General features: G+C 38.2%; 1 long non-coding RNA gene across 1 annotated transcript; it reads left to right on the top strand.

Annotated features, from left to right (window-relative positions):
- The first annotated feature begins 8,962 nt into the window (after window positions 1–8,962).
- On the top strand, window positions 8,963–16,160 carry LOC135298016 (uncharacterized). Its single transcript, XR_010359976.1, has 3 exons — window positions 8,963–9,488; window positions 10,206–10,324; window positions 16,092–16,160. It is a non-coding gene; the product is annotated as an uncharacterized LOC135298016 (long non-coding RNA).
- Window positions 16,161–19,112: the final 2,952 nt, after the last annotated feature.

The raw sequence follows: 19,112 nt of genomic DNA, 5'->3' as shown, positions 1-19,112 counted from the left end.
GTCCCCTGTGGGGCCACAAGTCCTGCCAGGAAATCTGCTCTAGTGTGGACTTCTGTTTCCAATGGGTCATAGGTTCTGCCAGAATCCAGGACAGGCTTCCCTCTTTTGGCCACCCACCTATTTCAGTGTGGCATTCTCAATCTGGTCAATATCTGCCTCACTGAGGATCTCCACGGTCTTCATTGGGGGCTGCAGTAGAATCTCAGCTCTGGCACCTGGAGTACTTCCTCCTTATCCTTCTTCACTGACCTTGGTGTCTGCAGAGCTGTTTCTCACACTGTTCTCACTTCTCTCTCGTGTTACAGGTTGTTGTACAGGTTTTCTGCTCTTCCCCTTCCTAACTCTATTATTCCAGAGACACTGCTACCATCACTGATCAGCTTGGCCTTGGCCACCAGCAGGTTCATCTTGGAGCCAGCTGGCATTGGCTCTGCTGGACACAGAGGGAGCTTCTGGCAGTTTCTCACAGAAGCTACGCTGTAGCCACCCCACTACCAAAACCTTGTCCAGTGAACACAAGACAAGTAAATATAATAATATTCTTTTTCAGGTATTGTATTTATTTATGTTTTGAAAATATTGCAAACTTTCTGTGCTAGTTTCTAGTTTTATTTTCTTTTTTTTTTCTCATTAAAAGAACAGGTGGAAAAAATGTCAGCAGCTATTTCAAATACATAAAGTTCCACACCTGCATAAATGTCTGGAAGACCTAAGGAACAGCCTGTGGGTGGTTTTGTTCTCTGTGTTGGTTTGAATCTCCTAATAAAATAAATTTTCAACTAATATAATGGTAGATGCAGAACATTATTATTGAACCTGTGCACACAGATGTTACAGCTGAGCTATATTAAATAGGCTGTATCACCTGATGAATGGCTTGTGCATGTACAGGCAGGAATCAGGTGAGTTAATGAAAAACTGCTATAATTAGGTGACCTTTTTAATGGTGCATAAAAGATTGAAATTTTGTTTGAATAGGCGAAGTTAAAAAAAGGTATTTCTGTCAATTCTAAAATAGATATTCTCTTAATATATAGCACTCCGTGTTGAAAGAAGGAAAGCTATTTCACAAATATATAGTTCACCAAATGTTGTCAGTGAATACTTCTGATTTTTAAGGCCATTGCCACTTACACAAGTAATTCTGAAAATTTTTTAACTGTTTCTTTATAAATCAGTGAGAACCTTAAAATATTAGGGCTTTTTTTTGCTTATTTTTGTCTAATTACCAGTGATCTTCATATGGATAAAAACCAAGTCAGTAGCATGTTGGAAATGCAAGAGGACTGAGCTCACCCAGGCTCCCAGCCTCCAATCCCCCAAGCCCTCTTTCCTCCGTCTCCTCACACTGACCCTGCTCCTGGTTTTTGGGTGTCCCATACAAATTACCTGAAGACTTATTCCCAATGCACCAATCTTTTAAATGGTATGGGCACATGAACTGTCCATGTGAAAATATTGGTGGTTTTCCCTGGGTTTCCAGTATCACAGGCTGCAGGCTCTTCTATGAAACCTTGTGCAGCAGAATAGAAGTTTCCATTACATCATGCATGGAACAACTTTAATATTGATCTAACGTTTTATACAAGGAAATAGTGTAATACTGCTTTATAAAAATGACTTTCAAATGCTAAATGTCAGCATTTTTAAGAAATGTGAGAACAGCTGTACCTGGTCAAAGACAAGGTCAGTCTAATTTAGCATTCTGTCTCCAAGAGTACCCAATTCCCTAAGTGCTTTGTAAAAAGTGTAAAGAGGTAGGCAAGCATAGTGAGATGCTCACTGAGGTTACTCTCCCAGCCTCCAGTAATCTGCAACTCAGGAGCTTTTGGCATCAGGCTTAATGAAAAATACCAGGAAAGCAATAACATGTCAAAGTAAAGCATGCACAAACCTATTGCTTTATATATTCTCATATATAAATTGAAAACACATATAAGTCTTTCAGCCTGATCCTAAGACCCTTCAAGCAGAAATCTCTTTCAAACTTCTTTTTAGTCTTACTAAGAGATAAACCTCTTACTAGCCAGCCCAAAGACACCCCTTTTCATCTTCCTCATCAGTCCTCATCACAAATAAATTTAAACAGTGAGTGACCCATGATAAGTGGTTAAACAGCAAGGAGAAAAAACATAAAATAAAGCTTTGCTGGTAATATTCTGGAAATTTAGACTCAAAGCACCTGTGTGTCATAAGGGGCCAATGTATCCATCAGATCTTGTGCCAAAATTGTTAAAAAATACTGCTCAAGGTTAGGCATCTAGAGCTAGGTGCATAAAAGAATTGGTGCACTATAACAGCCATTGGTGCTTTGCCATTAGAAGCCTCAGCCATAAAGCTGGACAGTTCTGTACAATTCATGGCATGGGAGACAACCATTCAGAAATCAAATTTATAAGAAAAAGAAGAAATTTAAAGCTTTATGCTTCAAATTGTCATCCTTAAAAACCCTTACCAGCTGCAGCCTAAATCTGTATATACCTAGAATCGATTCCTAACTTCATTTTTTAACCTTAATGTACTTCAGCTCCCTGGAGTAGTTCTGAATTTGTGTGTTGTGTATTTCCAAGTGTGCCTGGTTTTGATACTCGTTGTCTGGGGGCTTCTGACTAAGCACCTATAAAATTAAGAAAAAAGGCACCTTCCTGTGAGAGCTCTTATAAACAATGACTTTGGAGGTGGTTTCACAGCACCTCTGGAAACTGTAGCTTCTTATAGATCAGGTTCCAAAAGAAAAGTACTCAGTTGGACAGGACCTCTGATCCAGCCACTGCCCTGATACCTTTCTCAGGGGATTGTATCTGCAGGCAAGATCCTTTTTCTGAAAATACTGGAAATGCTTCTGTCAGAATGCAGCTGTGCCTCTTTCCTTAAGCATGTACCCCATGGACTCTCTCTCAGAAACAGTCACTAAAGTATTTAATTCAAATGAAATTAATTTTGCAGTCAATCAGAGATGGTCATTTCTTTTCACCCAAAAGCCTGGCAGGATGCTCTTGAGGAGAGGTGGCAGATTTCAGTTCTTTGTCTTTTCTCACACTGAATGGATTGGAATTTATGTATAACATTCCCACTGCAGTGACCCGGGTACCAGGCAAAAGATATTTTGGAAAAAAATTCCCCTCCTTTGAAGTGTTCAACTTTATATAAACCACTTCAATGGCTATTGAAGCCCAGTTTGCAACCACCTCTGGCATTAGTTGTTTCATTTTTTCAAGGATGTCCTTTGGTAGCAGTGGCAGTCCGTGTAGGCTAAAGTCTGTTTACAGCCATTTGCAGGTAAAGAAGTCAGTCCTCTCTGTGTGTGTCTTTTACATTCGTTTCATATACTTTTGTTCCTTTGCCTAGCTCTGAAATAGAAGAAGCGCACCGGGAAAAGTGTGATTGAGGTTTGCCTAAGTGTTTGGATTGTTTCTTCTATTCTGTCAGCATAGCTTCAAAACAGAAAATATCTCCACTACAAGATTTGCATGAAACAATATCAACAGCAGCAAGAAAAGATAATGCTTGAGTACAAGCCTAGCTTATTCTTTTACTAATCTGTTTCTTGATACAAGTAAATCCCTGAAAGCGATCTTCTTTTTTCTGTCCCATGGCTTATGATTTAGAAGAGATTGAGAAACGCATCCTCTTTTAGTGTTGCAAGATCTTTTGAAATCCATAGGTAGGTATTGCTATGGTAGCATGATTAATATGCCACAGTCCAGACTGAAGTCTATGAACATATTTTAAAAGGTAAAAGGTGTAACTGGAGGAAAATTAAACAATAGGCTTGAACTGAGATGGTAATCGCAGTATTAAGCACTATTATAAAATAAACACTATTTGCATATAAATATAAACAAAAGTACTAACTGTATTGTCATGAAGCAAAAGTATTTATTGCTAGCAGCAAAAATACAAATAGTTCTTGAGGTTGCAGAATAATTACATTTGAAAATGCACTTTCCCCAAAGAGGGAATTTTACAAATGTCAACACCAAAGCCAAGCTATGTTTGCATTATTATTCTAATGTGCCTTTCTGTTCTGTTTTGTCTCCTTCTTTTTCATTTACTTTTTTTTTTAATAATTCCTTACCTGATCACTCTTCTTCCCATTTGTGCTTTGTCATCACAGCCTTTTGTTATCCTTCCATTACTCCTTGTAATAGTGCCTTTTCTCCTTGAATTTTCTTTGGTTTTGCCTTTTTGTTCTTCCACGATGTCCCTTTCAGACATGGATGATTTGGCTCTTCAGTGTCTCTTCAAATGCTGAAGGAAACTTAAAAACACTGTCTCTAAACTACCACGAGTATCGCATTGCCACATCAGAGAAAGCTGGGATGATTTGGAGGTGAAGACACTTAAAGACATCCTTTTGATCTACTGATTCAGCTATGGCCCACGGAGTGGGACAGCTTCTGTCCTTCTGTCCCCCACCTGCCCCACTCCCCACTGCTGATGATTTCTCTCTTATTTCCTTTATGGAATATTCATACAATCCAGAACACATTTTCAGACCTAATTTTCAAGTTCCTGCTTCCTTGAATAGCAGATAGGCTGTTATTTAGGAAGTTCATTGGGAAAGTTGAAGGGCTGGACTGGACGAGTCCAACCTTTGAAGACCTTCTCCAACCCAAACTATTTTGTGGTTATGCGATTCTAAATGAGGCACTTTCAGCAAGAGTCAACTAGTCTATGTCCTGGTTGAGCTCCATGTGCCATAGTATTCATGGCCACAACGTTGCCAAGACTTTAAATTAACACTTAATTTTTACCACTTTTAGATATTTAGATCCAGACTGAAGCAAGGAACTTTTGCACATATAACATTTTGCACTTAGTTAACTGTGGTATTTGATATATATTTTATCATCCTATTAAGTAACACATGCCTAGGGGTATACCTATATATTCTTGTTATATACAGCTTGAAATGATGATACCAGTACTGGCCCTGACTTTCCAAAATGTATTGCATACAGTATGGCAATTGTCAAGTCAAACACAGAGGCAGCACATGCCATTCAGCATCCTAGGTTTTCATGAAAAGATGCAGCTGACTTTCATGTGCACACACACATGCACAGAGATGCACAAACTCACAAGTTTTGTCAGCATTCTCTAGTTTCATCCCCATAAGAAGCCTCATAGCTTGCACATATTGCAGTGCCACACACCACAGTATATCATAAGTCTGTTTATGGATCTAGTCTTTTTGTTTATAGGGCTTACAGACTCTAGATCAATTGTTTCTTTCACTTAAATTAATCTCTTCCTAATTTTAGAATCCTTAAATTGATGTGGTTTTTGTCTGGTTAATAATTAAGGGGAAAATAGTGCAATTACTTGGTCATGAGACCTGGCATTAACTAGTCACATTTATTATGAAAATACAGGGAACAGATTTACCACATCAGACAAGAGACTCATACAAAGGTGGAGATGATATTCATGTAGCAAATTGCAGATCCATGTGATAAATTACATTTATCATGCACCTTTGCCTGACTTACCTGTGTTCTGCCTACTAATCTATCTCTGTCAAGATTCATTCCAGCACTCCTAACCTCTGAGCAGTTCTCAAGTGCCTGCTATTTTTAATGATATATCACCAAAAAAAAAAAAGGTTTTTTGTTCACCAAAAAATGCACAAATTCCTCTCAAATTACATTGTGTTAAGGAGGAATATGGGGAATACTCAGTTCTGAAGCAAAGAGATGTTTGAGGTTCTCCTTATTCTCAAGAATGCAGAAGTATGTTCCTTTCAAGGGAAAATAACTGGTAGAAAGCTCTTTCCATCTGAACTGGCAAATGTTTCTAGCTGGCGTATGCTAGACTGAAGAGTGGAATACACTGATTTATAGACAAGTTGCTTAAGATCATTTAGAGGTTCAGAACTGTATCAGTAATCGTTCTAAGGCCTATGTAGTTGCCTCATATTAGCAAGTTAATTTAGCTTTAATATAGAAGGAAGTGCAATAACAGTATCAATTTAAAAAATCATAAAATCTCCTGAACCATTTCTGAAATAATTTTTGTGTTAAGTTTGTAACATAGCTTAACTGCATATGTGTTATAAAGTTTTTATTGGCACTCATTAGGGATGATCTCTGTGATAAAGTGAGGAATAAAACACAACTCATGCATACTGTACCTGAGTCCAAACTCACACCACATGGGTAAAAATAACTTGATTTTATTTATAGAATGGGAATCTACAAATTATTTCACCAGCTAAGAATCTACCTCCAAAATACTTAAACATCTTCACATTTTTACTGTACTTTTCTTTCTTTTACTTTATTTTCTAAAAATATTTTAATGTGCATGTGGTTGAGAAAGAGATAAAAGGGACACATATTAATGAAAGTGTTCAGACTTTGTACTATATATCTAAGTGCACACTTCCAAAAGAGACTTTGATGAATGGACTGCCAATTGGTTTTATTCTTATGTATTTTAGGAAAATCACAGTCTAGCAGAGTTTGCATTATTTATTAAATTAATTTGATGATGAATCCCTAATTCCACGGTCATTTACAATTGTGCACATATTTGCTGATTTATTCACAGACATGGAGAGACACACACTTCTTCACGGCACCCAAATACAAGCATCCAGTGTAGAAAATTTTAAACTTAATGACTTCATTTTGGTGCTGTTACAACCAGCTATACACAGAGTTTTGCAATTGGGAAAATTTCATTTATAAGTCACTGACACTTGAGCTGCCTGTATTATAGCACATGTTTTTTTGAGAGAAAAATTACCTACCACTGTAGATTAGGGTTCAAATTGCAATAAAAAATAATTAATTCTAATTTAATAAAAAAAAGCAAATTCAAATTATCCAATGGACAGTTTTTGCAAGAGTAATCATGTGAAAAAACTATTCCCAAGAAATATTTTACTTCATAGAATGCTCAGTTCACAAAGAGTGTTCAGATATTTGTGTTGGCTGGTTAAGTGTATCAAGTAATATTATGTTGCTCTTGGACTGCATGATTTTTTCTTTTTTCTTTTTTCTTTTTTCTTTTTTTTTTTCAGTTAATCAGCAGACTACATAAAGGAACAAAAAAATGCAGAATCCAGAAAAAAATCCAACACCAGCTTCAAAAATATATTTGATTATTAGAGAGTAAATTTTCTTATCTGGAGTTTTTCACACTAGTCCTTCTCATTTGATGAATATTTGCAAAAAGCAAACTCAGACATTATATCAACACGCTTGAAGTAAATTTATTTTAAAATCTGAATGAAGATATGTAATGTTTGCCCAGAGCTAAAAGAAATAGGGTTATGAACACATCATAAATACTATGCAAAGCTTTGAATTCTGTTGCTGAGACACATTATCAAAGGTCATGCTATCAAGTAAGACATAAAACACAATTTTAGGATCATCTCTTATCTAAAAGTTCAGAACAGAGTTAGAAATTATAAAGTGGTTCCCACACAATCATATCCAAGTACTGGGGATGATTTGAGTGTTGTCAAACACAATGCTGAAGCAAAATTATTTTTCTGCATTTTTTCTACATTTATCAAGTTTTTCTTCTTACAAAATTAATGCTGCAAAAGACATAATGATCTTCTGTGTATACTGCTAAAGATGAATATGCTATGTAGTTATATACATGCATAGTATGTTTTTCTTCAAAACTCTCTCTGCTAACAAGGATTCTGTCCCATACATATACTACACATGTATAAACCAAACATGAAAACATTTATTTTTTTTTAAGGAGCTTCCAATTTTGCATTTTTAATGGGCTATTCCAGTATTTTCTTTTGAAATAAAGAAAATATGAAGGAAAAAAAATCATTATTTTAAAGACTTTTTTTAAGACACAAGTAGTAGATAACAATTGAGAGCAAAGGGAAAAACTGCTATTCTCTCTTAAATATCTCTCTGAATACATGGTTATCATTCTCTTTGACTGTGGAACATCAGATTCTCATACATATGATGGAGGCACGATCAAAATGTATCTTGGTTAAAATTCTCAAAATCAGAGTGGACAGAAACAAAGCCTTCAGGGTGTTTTTTTCTCAGGAAAGACATAAAAATTGTTGGGATCCTTTTCTAAGCAAGGCACCTTTGCCCTTTGTGAGTGGCAGGCCTTTGGGAAGGGAAGCTGCTAGATTGTTCTTTAACTGAAGCAAAGGTTCCATTTAGATGTTTTCTTGTTGCCAAGAGAGAGACTTAAGTATATCAGCTTTCATGTTTTGTGGGAAATGAAAAAGTATAGAACTGGATTACTTTTTTTCTTTTTTTTTCAGGTCTGGGGTCAACCACGAGCAGCTTTTGGGTCAATCTCCCTGCATTACACTCTCCATGCATCCAGAGTCTTCCCTCCATCTATGTAAGGTGGCTGGCTGACGGTGGTAGTACTTTGCACTGCCTTCTTAAAGGTTGATAAGGTGATGTATCAAATTGGCAGGCTTTTGTAGGGCTGGCAAACCACAGACATAAGATAGGCAAAAAATCTCGGTCCCAACTGGCGTGTGCAGTGTTAATACCACGAGTAATTTGCTTTCAGCATTTTTTGCATTGATAAGAGTCAAGAGAGAAAAAAAGGTATGTTTAGTTGAGGGGAAGATAACAAACATGCAGTGCCACATTCCCTCTGTGTGCTCTTTGTTATCAGCAGGACTAGCGGCATTATGTACTGTACAATGAAAGATAACCATAGAGTGAGAGATAGCTGGCTTTGTAGCTCTATTGATTAAACAGGACAGCAGGCTAATCAGAAAAAATGTTACAGGGATGGGAGTCAAGCCACTTGGAAAGTATGAAAGATGATGGCTACACTTGAAATTCTAATTTTTTAATAAGATTGTACTTCAAAAAACTGTTTCCTAGATTATTTGTTTTATTTAAAAATTAAAAAAAAACCACAAACATATGCACAGAGAGGTATCACTCCATTGCCAATTTGTAAAGATAGTAACAGTACATGTATCTGAGACAGCCACAAGACAATTTACAATACAGGTTTGAAGCCTTCATACATAAAATTGACTGGTCTAGAGTTTTACTACATACCAGTATTTACACAGGGGTAACCTGTCAAACAAATGAGTATACCAACTACCTAAAGACTTAAGGGAATGTTTTTGTATATAGATATACTTAAAGACTTCAGAAACCAGTCATGCCAAAAATGAAAGAAACCAAAACCCACCAAAAAAAAAAAAAATCACAGCCTTAAAACCTCATTAAGGCCTTTGTGACTATTTATGACTATTTTGTGACTTTTTATTTGTTTATTGCTTAGCTCAGCTCTAAGCGTTTAGACTAATATTTTTCACAGCACATATCTGTGTCAAGATGAATTTGCTTGTAGGTAATGCATTTGTATAATTTTCCTTCCAAGCTCTTGCTCAGTCTGGGGCTAGGAAGAGGCGGATCCGGGCTAGAATACAATGGATGTGCTAGGTGTATGGCCACAGAAATTCACGCCAGCTCTGCAGGAGCAGCCTAGATTATGAGGCTTCAGAGGTAAAGTCATTATTTTCCCACTTGACTTTTGACTTTGAGGTCTGTGCTACATCTCCTAGAGGCACAATATAGAGTCTGACCTGATGTGTTCTGCATCAGAATGCAGGATTTCACTGGAAAAGCCTCTTTCTATGCTACTAATATCTCTGTTCTAATTTTATCAGCTTGCTCCTGTTCCTTTGAGGCTTCATTCATGATCCCCTCTGGTAGGGTGTAATCTACTGTATCACTGATCCATCTCTCCCTGCTAGGAGCTTCCTCTGCTACCTGCTGTCTTGCAACATAGCAATTTACTATTGACAATGTAACTGCCGGTAGTTGGATAGGATGACTCAGTATAGCAATTTTGGCTCTTTCTTACCCGTGTATGTTGCCAAGGATTCATAGGCACTTCTTTCAGGGTTCATATTTGCCCCAGAAACATGGGAGGGGGAAAGTCACAGGAGGCACAGCACATGCATTTCTGCGTTGGTGAATGTGTCAGTCCCCAGCTCTCTGGGACAACATATTTTAGATGCATATTGGAAGTTAAATACATTGCTTTAACCTTTCTTTATCCTTTCCCATACAGAATGATGTCATTTAGAAGCAACTGATAGAGCAATTTGTACTACATCTTTGACAAATTGAATTTAATAAACAGCAACAGCTTTGTACAGTTTTAACAAATCTGTTCATTCCTCCACAAGTTCACTCCTTCACTCCTGCCTTTGCCAGGTTCCTGGAGCCTACAGCAGCCCCTTGGCAATATTCAGCATTTAGACTGCGAATTGTCCTTTGTCTTCCAGGAGCAAAAATACTCCCAGGCAGATTCTGGGTTTAGCCTGAACTGGGAGGTGAGTCATAGTAAAGTAAAGGTCACATAGATGATCTGCAGCCTGATCCTGTAGCCACTTAAGTCAGTGCCTAACCCTTGTTCCTTTAAGAGGAGGAAGGATTGAGCCCAAAGCTTTGTTATACAGTTGTATGTATAGTGCTGTATGTTTTTTCTGTTTCTTTACATAGAAGCAACCTCAAGACCTTTGTCCAAAATTCTTCTAATTTTGTAGAGCAAGTAATATGAAGTTTTTAACTGAAGCCTGGATCTTCCAGAAATTTTTTTATTAGAAATCAGTTTTATTTGAGAGATTAGTTTGATTGTCATGAATTTTAAATTGAAAGTATCAGAACCTGGTTTTTCCTCCAATAAACCCCTCCTGTCAATTCAATGTTTAATTCATAAATTAGCCCCTTCACCAGTTTTTTAGAACTCACTGAATTAAAAATATTTTTTAAGTTATTATCAAAGAAGCCAATTATACATTGATTCATTAAGATACTAGCAACACTCATGTTTAAATTATTTGGTGTTCAGATAGATTTTGTCTATGAGAGGTGACCCCATGACACGATCACAGTGTGCCTTAGTCCCACTAACCAGTCAGTGCCCACTGAACCTGCTCCCCATGAACACAGGGGGTGTGGTGAAAGAGACTTTTCTTGCAGTATGAACTCAAAGCTGCCAGTCATTCTAGTCTGAGCACACACTACAAGAAATATCTTTACTCAAGAGTCAGAGGTTTACTTTACCATGTGCCTGCCTATGCATTGCTGCTCTCATTATGCATAACACCAGAGTATCACAGAGATTTTACAGACTGCATTATGCAGTACTTTTACCAGTTGACCAATAATATTACCCTGTGTTTTTCTGGGTACGTGTCTGTTCATAGCTACTCAAATCCCTTCCAGAGCATAAGATTAATAAAAATAACCTTACCAAAAAAAAATCTTCTGTGCAGTTAATTTCAAATTGCTCTCTTTTCACCCCTATTATAATATCTTGAAGAATTTGCTTCAGGCATGGGCATTTTCACTCATGGATTTACATGATTTTGCACCTATTGTTGAGCCTCAAGGTCCCACTGTCAGCCAGAAAGCAAGTGACCAACCTGAAATCAATTGGCCCGTACCCAAATTTAACTAAACTTCTCTCCTCAACTCTAGAGGAAACTGATTTCCCTCATTATTGCTTATGTGGATAATATGTAAAATTAATTCTCCTTCACTAAGTTATCACTGCATTGAGCAGACAACACAGATATAATGTTATTAAAAGTAATGAAATAGGTTCATCAGCAGTTAACGTTAACGTTAACGTTTTGTGTCATTGCAATCTTGTGTGCAGTTTAGGACAGAATTATTCTGCTTTGTAGCTGCAATATGCAGAAGGTCGGCTGCTCAAGGGTTTGCAAAGATTTTGCCATAAGACGCTATTTACGCAGAGTTTTCTGTTTACAGAAAAGGGAGGCAAAAAAAGTGGGAGGTCTTACTCTCTGTGGGAGGTGAGAGGAAGACCCCTGCAGTAGCCCTGTAGGTCAGGAATACTGTCCTGATGTTGCCTTTGCTAGTAACGAGCCACAGGTATTCACTGAGCTTTCAAGGTCTCAAGGTTTGTCAGGATTCATTTGTCTGAACCTTTCTTTAGCTGCAGTCATCTCTGTTTTAACAAAGCACATGTTAGCCACAGGGGTAGTGTGTCTGATGACCAGGGCTAACAAGTACTAGCAAGTAGTTATGCTGTGGTGAATTAGATATTTATTACTCTGATATAGCAATGTACTGAAAAGGAAAAGAAACCTGGTACAACAGCAGGTGTCTTAAGAAGTGGAGACACAGGATGTGATGTAGAGGAGCAGGCAGAGAATGGTAAGAGATGAGAAACTGGCCAACACTGGAGACTGTAAAAGAGTAAATAGCTCACTATGACACTGTTAAAGAATGCAGATATGGAGTTGGACAAAATGAGGTTTAGGTGTATCAAAGACTAAGAATTTAGCACCTGTAGAACAGAACATAAATTCAGATACAATATCCAGCTGCAGACCAAGCAAAAGCAAGATACAACAGCATGTTGAAAACTTATAAAATGACATCTAGTTAATCCAAATAAATAAAATCCAAATAAATAAAAATAAATCGAAATAATCCAAATCCAAATAAATAAAAATCCAAATAAATAAATCCAAATAAATAATCCAAATAAATAAAATCCAAATAAATAAATCCAAATAAATAATCCAAATAAATAATCCAAATAAATAATCCAAATAAATAAAAAAATCCAAATAAATAAAAAAATAAAGGTGAGAGGAAGCAGAAGCCATTGATATCAGTACCATAGTCATCCCAGAACAGGATTCAAGATGCTAGTAGCTTGTACTCTGATATACATATCCCAGCTGTTGTCACAGGACAAGGACTGCTGAAAGCATCTGGAAAAATATCTTTATCTGAGCAGGTCTAGACAATCTAGGTCATTAGACAATTCTGGCATTCGGTGTGAAAAAAAGGATCACAGGTAATAATCAAAGCTGAACCGTTAAATCTACATCCTTGTAACAGCTTTGGGGGAGAGGCTAGAAAGTCATAGCAGCCAAGGTAATGACAGCTAATTTAGTCTTAACCAGAGAGAAAGTCAAAAGCATTTGGCCTTCAACTAGATGATCAACAAAGCTATTCACAGCTTATGGTGACCACATACCCTAGAAAGCAATAAGTATTTGAGACAGTAGTGCCATGGAGTGCCATATCCTCAAATGCCTGGTGCTAGGCAGAAATTTGAGCCCAAGTTACCACCATTATTTGTGGAAGCCAGGCCACCTGTAAAGGCTTGGACACAGTCACCAGCTGTAGTGAGTGTCTGGCATCCTCGAGTCTGTGGTGCAGGCTGAGACTGGACCAAAGCAGCAGGGCTTTTGTTGGTGTGAATGTGACTGCAGTGTGTGTGCATGGTAAAATAGCAATCTTAGAATACAAACCACTGGCCACTGCTGTGCCCATCCCACTCAGTAAATAAATTTTGCATTTTATGTCAGTGAGTGGTGTCGTTTGAGCCTTGAGGCTGCGAAGGACACTTCCCATGATCATTCCCAAAGCCCCTTCACAGCAGGTTGCTCCAGTGACCCAAGGGGTCCCTGCTTGGCTCCCCACACACCCCACTCACACACAGTCAAACCAAGTTTCCTTGCCAGTTCAACCCAGGACAGCATTTCAAAGATAATTACAATTCTTATGGGATATGAGCAAGGTTTTGTAATCTCACAAATGGGATTTTTTCTGATGTCAGTAATATGAGAGTCCTTTTACCTAGTCACACAGTGATATGATGTGATCAGCTGGTTAAGTATTGATGCTCTCAGACCTCTATTGCATAAAAACGACAGATAAATAAATTTATCTGCAAAGATGCTTGTGAAGTAACAACAAGAGAACTCAACGATCAAACTTAAGGACTGAGATCAGCACACAAATTCGTGCTCAGTTTCTCAGACTTACTTCAATATTTTAACCTGAAGAGTTAGAGGTGATTATAACAGTCTAGACAAGGCTGGGAGATGCGAATCCACTTTGATCACCTTGATAAAGAGAAAAAAAAAAAGGCCTAATCTGCTGATCAACTGGAAACACAAGAAGTAATTTCTCATAGGTATGATCAGATGCCTTTTGGATATCTGACTGTGAGAGCTGGAAGATACTCTTCCATTCCTTGGTCTGCAGACCATCTTGGACAATTCACAACAGATGTTACCAATCACAACAAAGCTAATCCAAAACAGATTTCCTTCTCCTGTGAAAGGGATATCTGCTGTTTTCCTTTCTGTCTTGCCTTACTGATGTTGTAAGCTGTTTATGAAGGTACTCCTATCATTTCTGCTTTAGGTGCCTAGCTTAGGTTAATGGAAAAGGGTAAATGCTTCCAGAGTACAATCCATAGCATAAGTTATAGCATTTAAAATCTCATGGTGTTTCCTGGTGATTTGTAAAGCTATATCCCAGTCCTGAAATGTAAAATTCTTCTGTATATAACAGAAGCAGGCTGCAAGTATGTTTTTTAGTTCTGGAATGTGGAGCATGGCTGCTACCTACTACTTCTTAAATTACTGGACTGAGAAAATTAAGGTGAATGCTAAATTCATGTCAAGGTAGGTAACTGGACAGACAGAATGAGTTGAACAATTACTTGTGAAAGTTAATCATGGCCAAACTCCAGCAGGTATTACTACCAGTCTGAATTTCCCCTGTACTTTCAATTAAATTTTATCTTCACTTCTTCCTTCTAAAACACTACTGTGTAATATTGCTGTCCCAGAAGGAGTCACTGTTCTTTCAAGGGAAACTGTATTTCAGCAGCAAGCCCAGCAATCTTTGTAGGGTCTCTGAGTTCTTAGTATCCTTCTGGGTACTCGCTTCTATAAAAATGTGAAGTATAACAGTATGCAGTGCTATCACTCTGGTATTCATAAAAAGGAAAAGGAAAATAGGTCAGTATGTGAAGAACACAGGACATTGGGAATGCTACCAAATGCAGCTTCTGCTTAATCCAAAAGAGGCCACACTGAGTATGACAACAGATGTGCTCCTTTTTAAGGATGCCATACAGCGTCAACTAAGAGGTGCAGGGCACCAAAACTTTGATTTCAATTTGTGTACCAAGTGGAAATGTAAATAGATTTCCCAATAATCTTACTGACTCTAAGGTGTTAGAACTGTTCCAGAAAAAAAAATCTCTGTTAATATGAGTATGGATATCTCTTCTTAAGATATCTGTAGGCACTGTACACATTCATATACCATAATGCACACAAGGCTTCTGATGGATTCTTAGGTTTGTTAGTTTTGAATTTTTTTTTTAAGCTGGCTATAATAGTAATAATGACCTCAGTGCTCAGCATTTCCTGGGGACTAATGACCAGCTGGGATTAATGACCTGTAATGTAGCTGCAGGCCATCAACTCATCCCAGACAGCCATTAATCCTATGGAACTACCAGTGCCTCTACTGTTATTGCTTAATTTAGTCTCCCTAATTTCAGCGTAGCTTTAAAAACCTTGCTGCAGCCACTGAGCAGCTCTGTATTTTATTAGCCCTGCATTTCTACTGCTGAGCACAGGTTGTTTTCCTAGCTGCTGATCAACTCTAAACACTGAATAGACTTTATTAAAACTTGGTTATCAAGCTGCTGAGCATCTCCAGACATCTAAATATTTTATGTGTGTTTGCTTTGAGTGGCCCTGAGCAATTAATACATTGTTTCATTAGGAGGGCTTTTTACTAACCACTAAGTGACTTTAAACACCTAATATATTTCACAAGAAGTTTGTATTCCAGCCATTGAGCAGCTTTAAACACTAAATTGGCGTCATACATTTAAAAAAGAAATCACTCAGTGTTATACATTTTTCACAAGTAATTTCCTGTCTCTACCCTTCTAAACATTATTATTTTATTTTATGGGCTTTTTTTCAGCTGATACATTCCCATTTAGTTTGTTGGACCTCCAGTACCGTTCCTTGAAAAGCTTGGAGCATCACTGGAATTGGCTTTGCTTCATTTCCATCGTCTAATACAAAGAAAAGATGACCCACAGGAGGCAATACAGACCTTACTTTCCTTTCAGCAACAAATTGGGGGCCAAAAAATTACTGTGTTATTCTGACCAAGGCAGTAATTCAGACTTTAGACTTAAAAATAACTCATGGTGTATCCCTGCATATGCAACCACCAGCAGCATGACAATCAAAATGACATTGATTCAGTAGGTGCTCTTAATCATCGTTATAGGTCTCCAGCCCAGGGCTGTCAACACCAAGATTGGCCAACATGTGCTCTCAGGATTTCAGCACACAGACCTCCACACCACTGCACTGGGTTTGTGTGCCAAGGCTTTGGTAGCGGGGGGGGGGCTGCAGGGCTGGCTTCTGGGAGAAGCTGCCAGAAGAGCAGCATCCAGGTCCAACAGAGCCAAAGCCAGGAGGCTCCAAGACGGACGTGCCCCTGGTCAAGGCTGGGCCAATCAGCAGTGGTGGTAGGGCCTCTGGGATAATAGATTTAAGAAGGGGGAAAAGTTATTGCACAGGAGCAAATTGCAGCCAGAGAAGAGTGATGATATGTGAAAGGAACAACTCTGCATATACCAAGGTCCATGCAGAAGGAGTGGGATGAGGTGTTCCAGGTGCTGGAGCTGAAGTTCCCCTGCAACCCCTGTGCAGACCATGGTGAAGCAGCTGTGCCCCTGCAGCCCATGCAGATCCACAGTGAAGCAGATTTCCACCTGCAGCCCATAAAGGATCCTACACTAAAGTGGGTGGATGGTCAAAGGAGACCATGAACCCATGGGAAGCCTGTGCTGGATCAGGCTCCTACCAGGACATGCAGATGCTTGGGAGGAGGAGCCCACACTGGAGCAGGTTTGCTGGCAAAACCTGTGACCCTGCAGGAGTCCCACCCTGGAGCAGCCTGTTCCCACAGGACTGCACCCTGTGGGAAAGGCTCATCTTGGAGAAGCTGGTGAAGGACTGGCTTCTGCAGGAGGGATCCCACACTGGAGCATGGGAAGAGCCTGAGGAGACCTCCCCTGATGTGGAGGGAGCAGCAGAGACAAGGTGTGATGAACTGACTGTCACTCTCACTCCTCATCTCCCCATTCTGCTGGCAGGGAAGAGGCAGAGCTTCAGAAGTGAAGCTGAGTCTAGGAAAAGGGAGATGCAGGGGGAAATGCTTGTGAGATTCGGTTTTATTTCTTATTGCCCTACTCTGATTTGATCGGTAATAAATTAAATTAGTTTTCTCCAAGTCATGTCTGTTTTACCATGACAGTAAATGCTGAGTGATGTCTCCCTGTCCTTATGAGCACTTCATTGTATTTTCTCTCCCATGTCCAGCTGAGAAGGAGAGTGATAGAGCAGCACTTGTGGGCATGTTTTCAGGAAAAATTACTAAGGAAAATAAAAAAATATTGTTAAGGAGCAGATGAAAAAAAATGAAAAGCTGATTTCCGTCTTTTTAAAATCATTTAAAAATTTGTCCTAAGACAATATAGGCATGGATTCAGAAGACTGGAACATTGATGTAACCAAATAAACATTTATTTTGCAATTATTATCTCACAGGTAATGTTTTTAGAGCTCAGCCTGATTACACACACCATCTGTCTTCTAACATAATATGGAAATATTCTCTCTAATCATATCATTTGGATTAACTGAATTCAAAATACAGGTTATATCATTATCTTAGATATTATCCAATTTGATAGTCATGGTATAGAACGGTATCCAATACAAATTTAGTGATATTTTACCAGGATGCACCTGGAGTGTTTTGATTTATCTAAGTCTCCTCAGGTACTCCTGGTATTCAGCAGTTCTGCATTGGTTCTGCAGCAAGAATGGCAAGGCAATTCTTATGTTCAAATTATATCCAGTGAAATATACTGCAAAACTTTGCAATAAGATCTTGCCTTATAATATTTGGATTGCTAGTTATGCACCAGCTTCAACTGCAAATATCTGTCTTTGTGCTGATGCACCAGGGCATGAGTTAAGGAATGAGCTAGTATGGGAGAAATGAGTGGAGATTATTACTTGGATAACTCCAGTGCTTTCGGTTCTGTGCATAAAAAATTGAGTTTGGGTGCTCTGGTTTGGCAAACTTGTAACTCAGACTGATATCATGTGTGGAGCTGAGTTTATGTATCTGTATGCAGGACTCCATACAAGAACATGCTTGAATTTTACTGTCAACCCTCCAATCTCTATTTCTTCTTGAAGTCCTGTCAAAATTACCTGGTTCTCATGAATCAGGTCTGAGACTATAGACTGTTACCTCTGGACCAAATCCATTTTGGGCTATTCCTCATGGGAGGTTTTTGCTTGGGCTTTTTTTTTTTACCTTCCAGGCACTGAAAACCCATATATTTCAAAGCTGAATCACAATTTTTCTTTGGCATGCATATTTTATTTTGCAAACACATGTGGTTTTCATGCAGTTAATATTTTAAGTTTAGAAAGCCTAAAATAAACACAACAAAAATCAAAATCCAAGTAAAGACCTTTAAAAATAAAGGGTATAATAGAAATATAAACTGACCCTCAGTTCTGTAAATACAGAAGCATAACTGTGTTGACTTTGGGTTAGGTTCAGTGCAGAGAGGATGAATGCAATATTTATTTCAGCATGAACTGCAAGCATTGAAGTTACTGCCAGTTATAAGTGAAGTCAGTCCTATGATAATCAAAATCATAATTGAAGAATATTTATCATGAGAGCAATACATTAGTCTTGTATTAAAGAGGGAAATACATTATTCTTGTATTGAAAAGGAAGCCTGCCTCTTTTCTCTTACTGTGATTAATGCTCCAAATTTTTATGTATTTAACTCTTCCAGTGTTATAATTCCTGGACCTTTACAACAGACATGTCTGCTGCAACAAAATAAAATGGAAAAAAACCCCCATACAATATTACATTCAAAAAGAGAGCTACACACTTCAAGTTATTTTTTCAGCACTGTCTGATCAAGTATGATTTACTAATAAGTGTTGGGTTTAGTAGGGGATTCTACATATAGTTCTGAAGTAGGTCAAAATTTCCTTTGGATGTATGCATCCTAACAAACCAACAATAAAAATTTGCACCATGATGCAGTTTCTGGGGAAAGCCATGGGTTTCCCAAGTTCCTTGTCTGTGATGGTGCTATGTGAACTTAAAAGTACAACAGTTGCATTGACAAAATCTATAAATAGCAGAGATTTGCCTGTCTTCTCTGGTAATTAAATTTCATAGGACTGCACTGGAAAAAAA

The sequence above is a fragment of the Passer domesticus genome, chromosome 3 (assembly GCF_036417665.1).
Source record: "Passer domesticus isolate bPasDom1 chromosome 3, bPasDom1.hap1, whole genome shotgun sequence".
Lineage (NCBI taxonomy): Eukaryota > Metazoa > Chordata > Aves > Passeriformes > Passeridae > Passer > Passer domesticus.
Note: the sequence above shows the minus strand (reverse complement) of the source record. Positions and strands in the feature narration are given on the sequence as shown.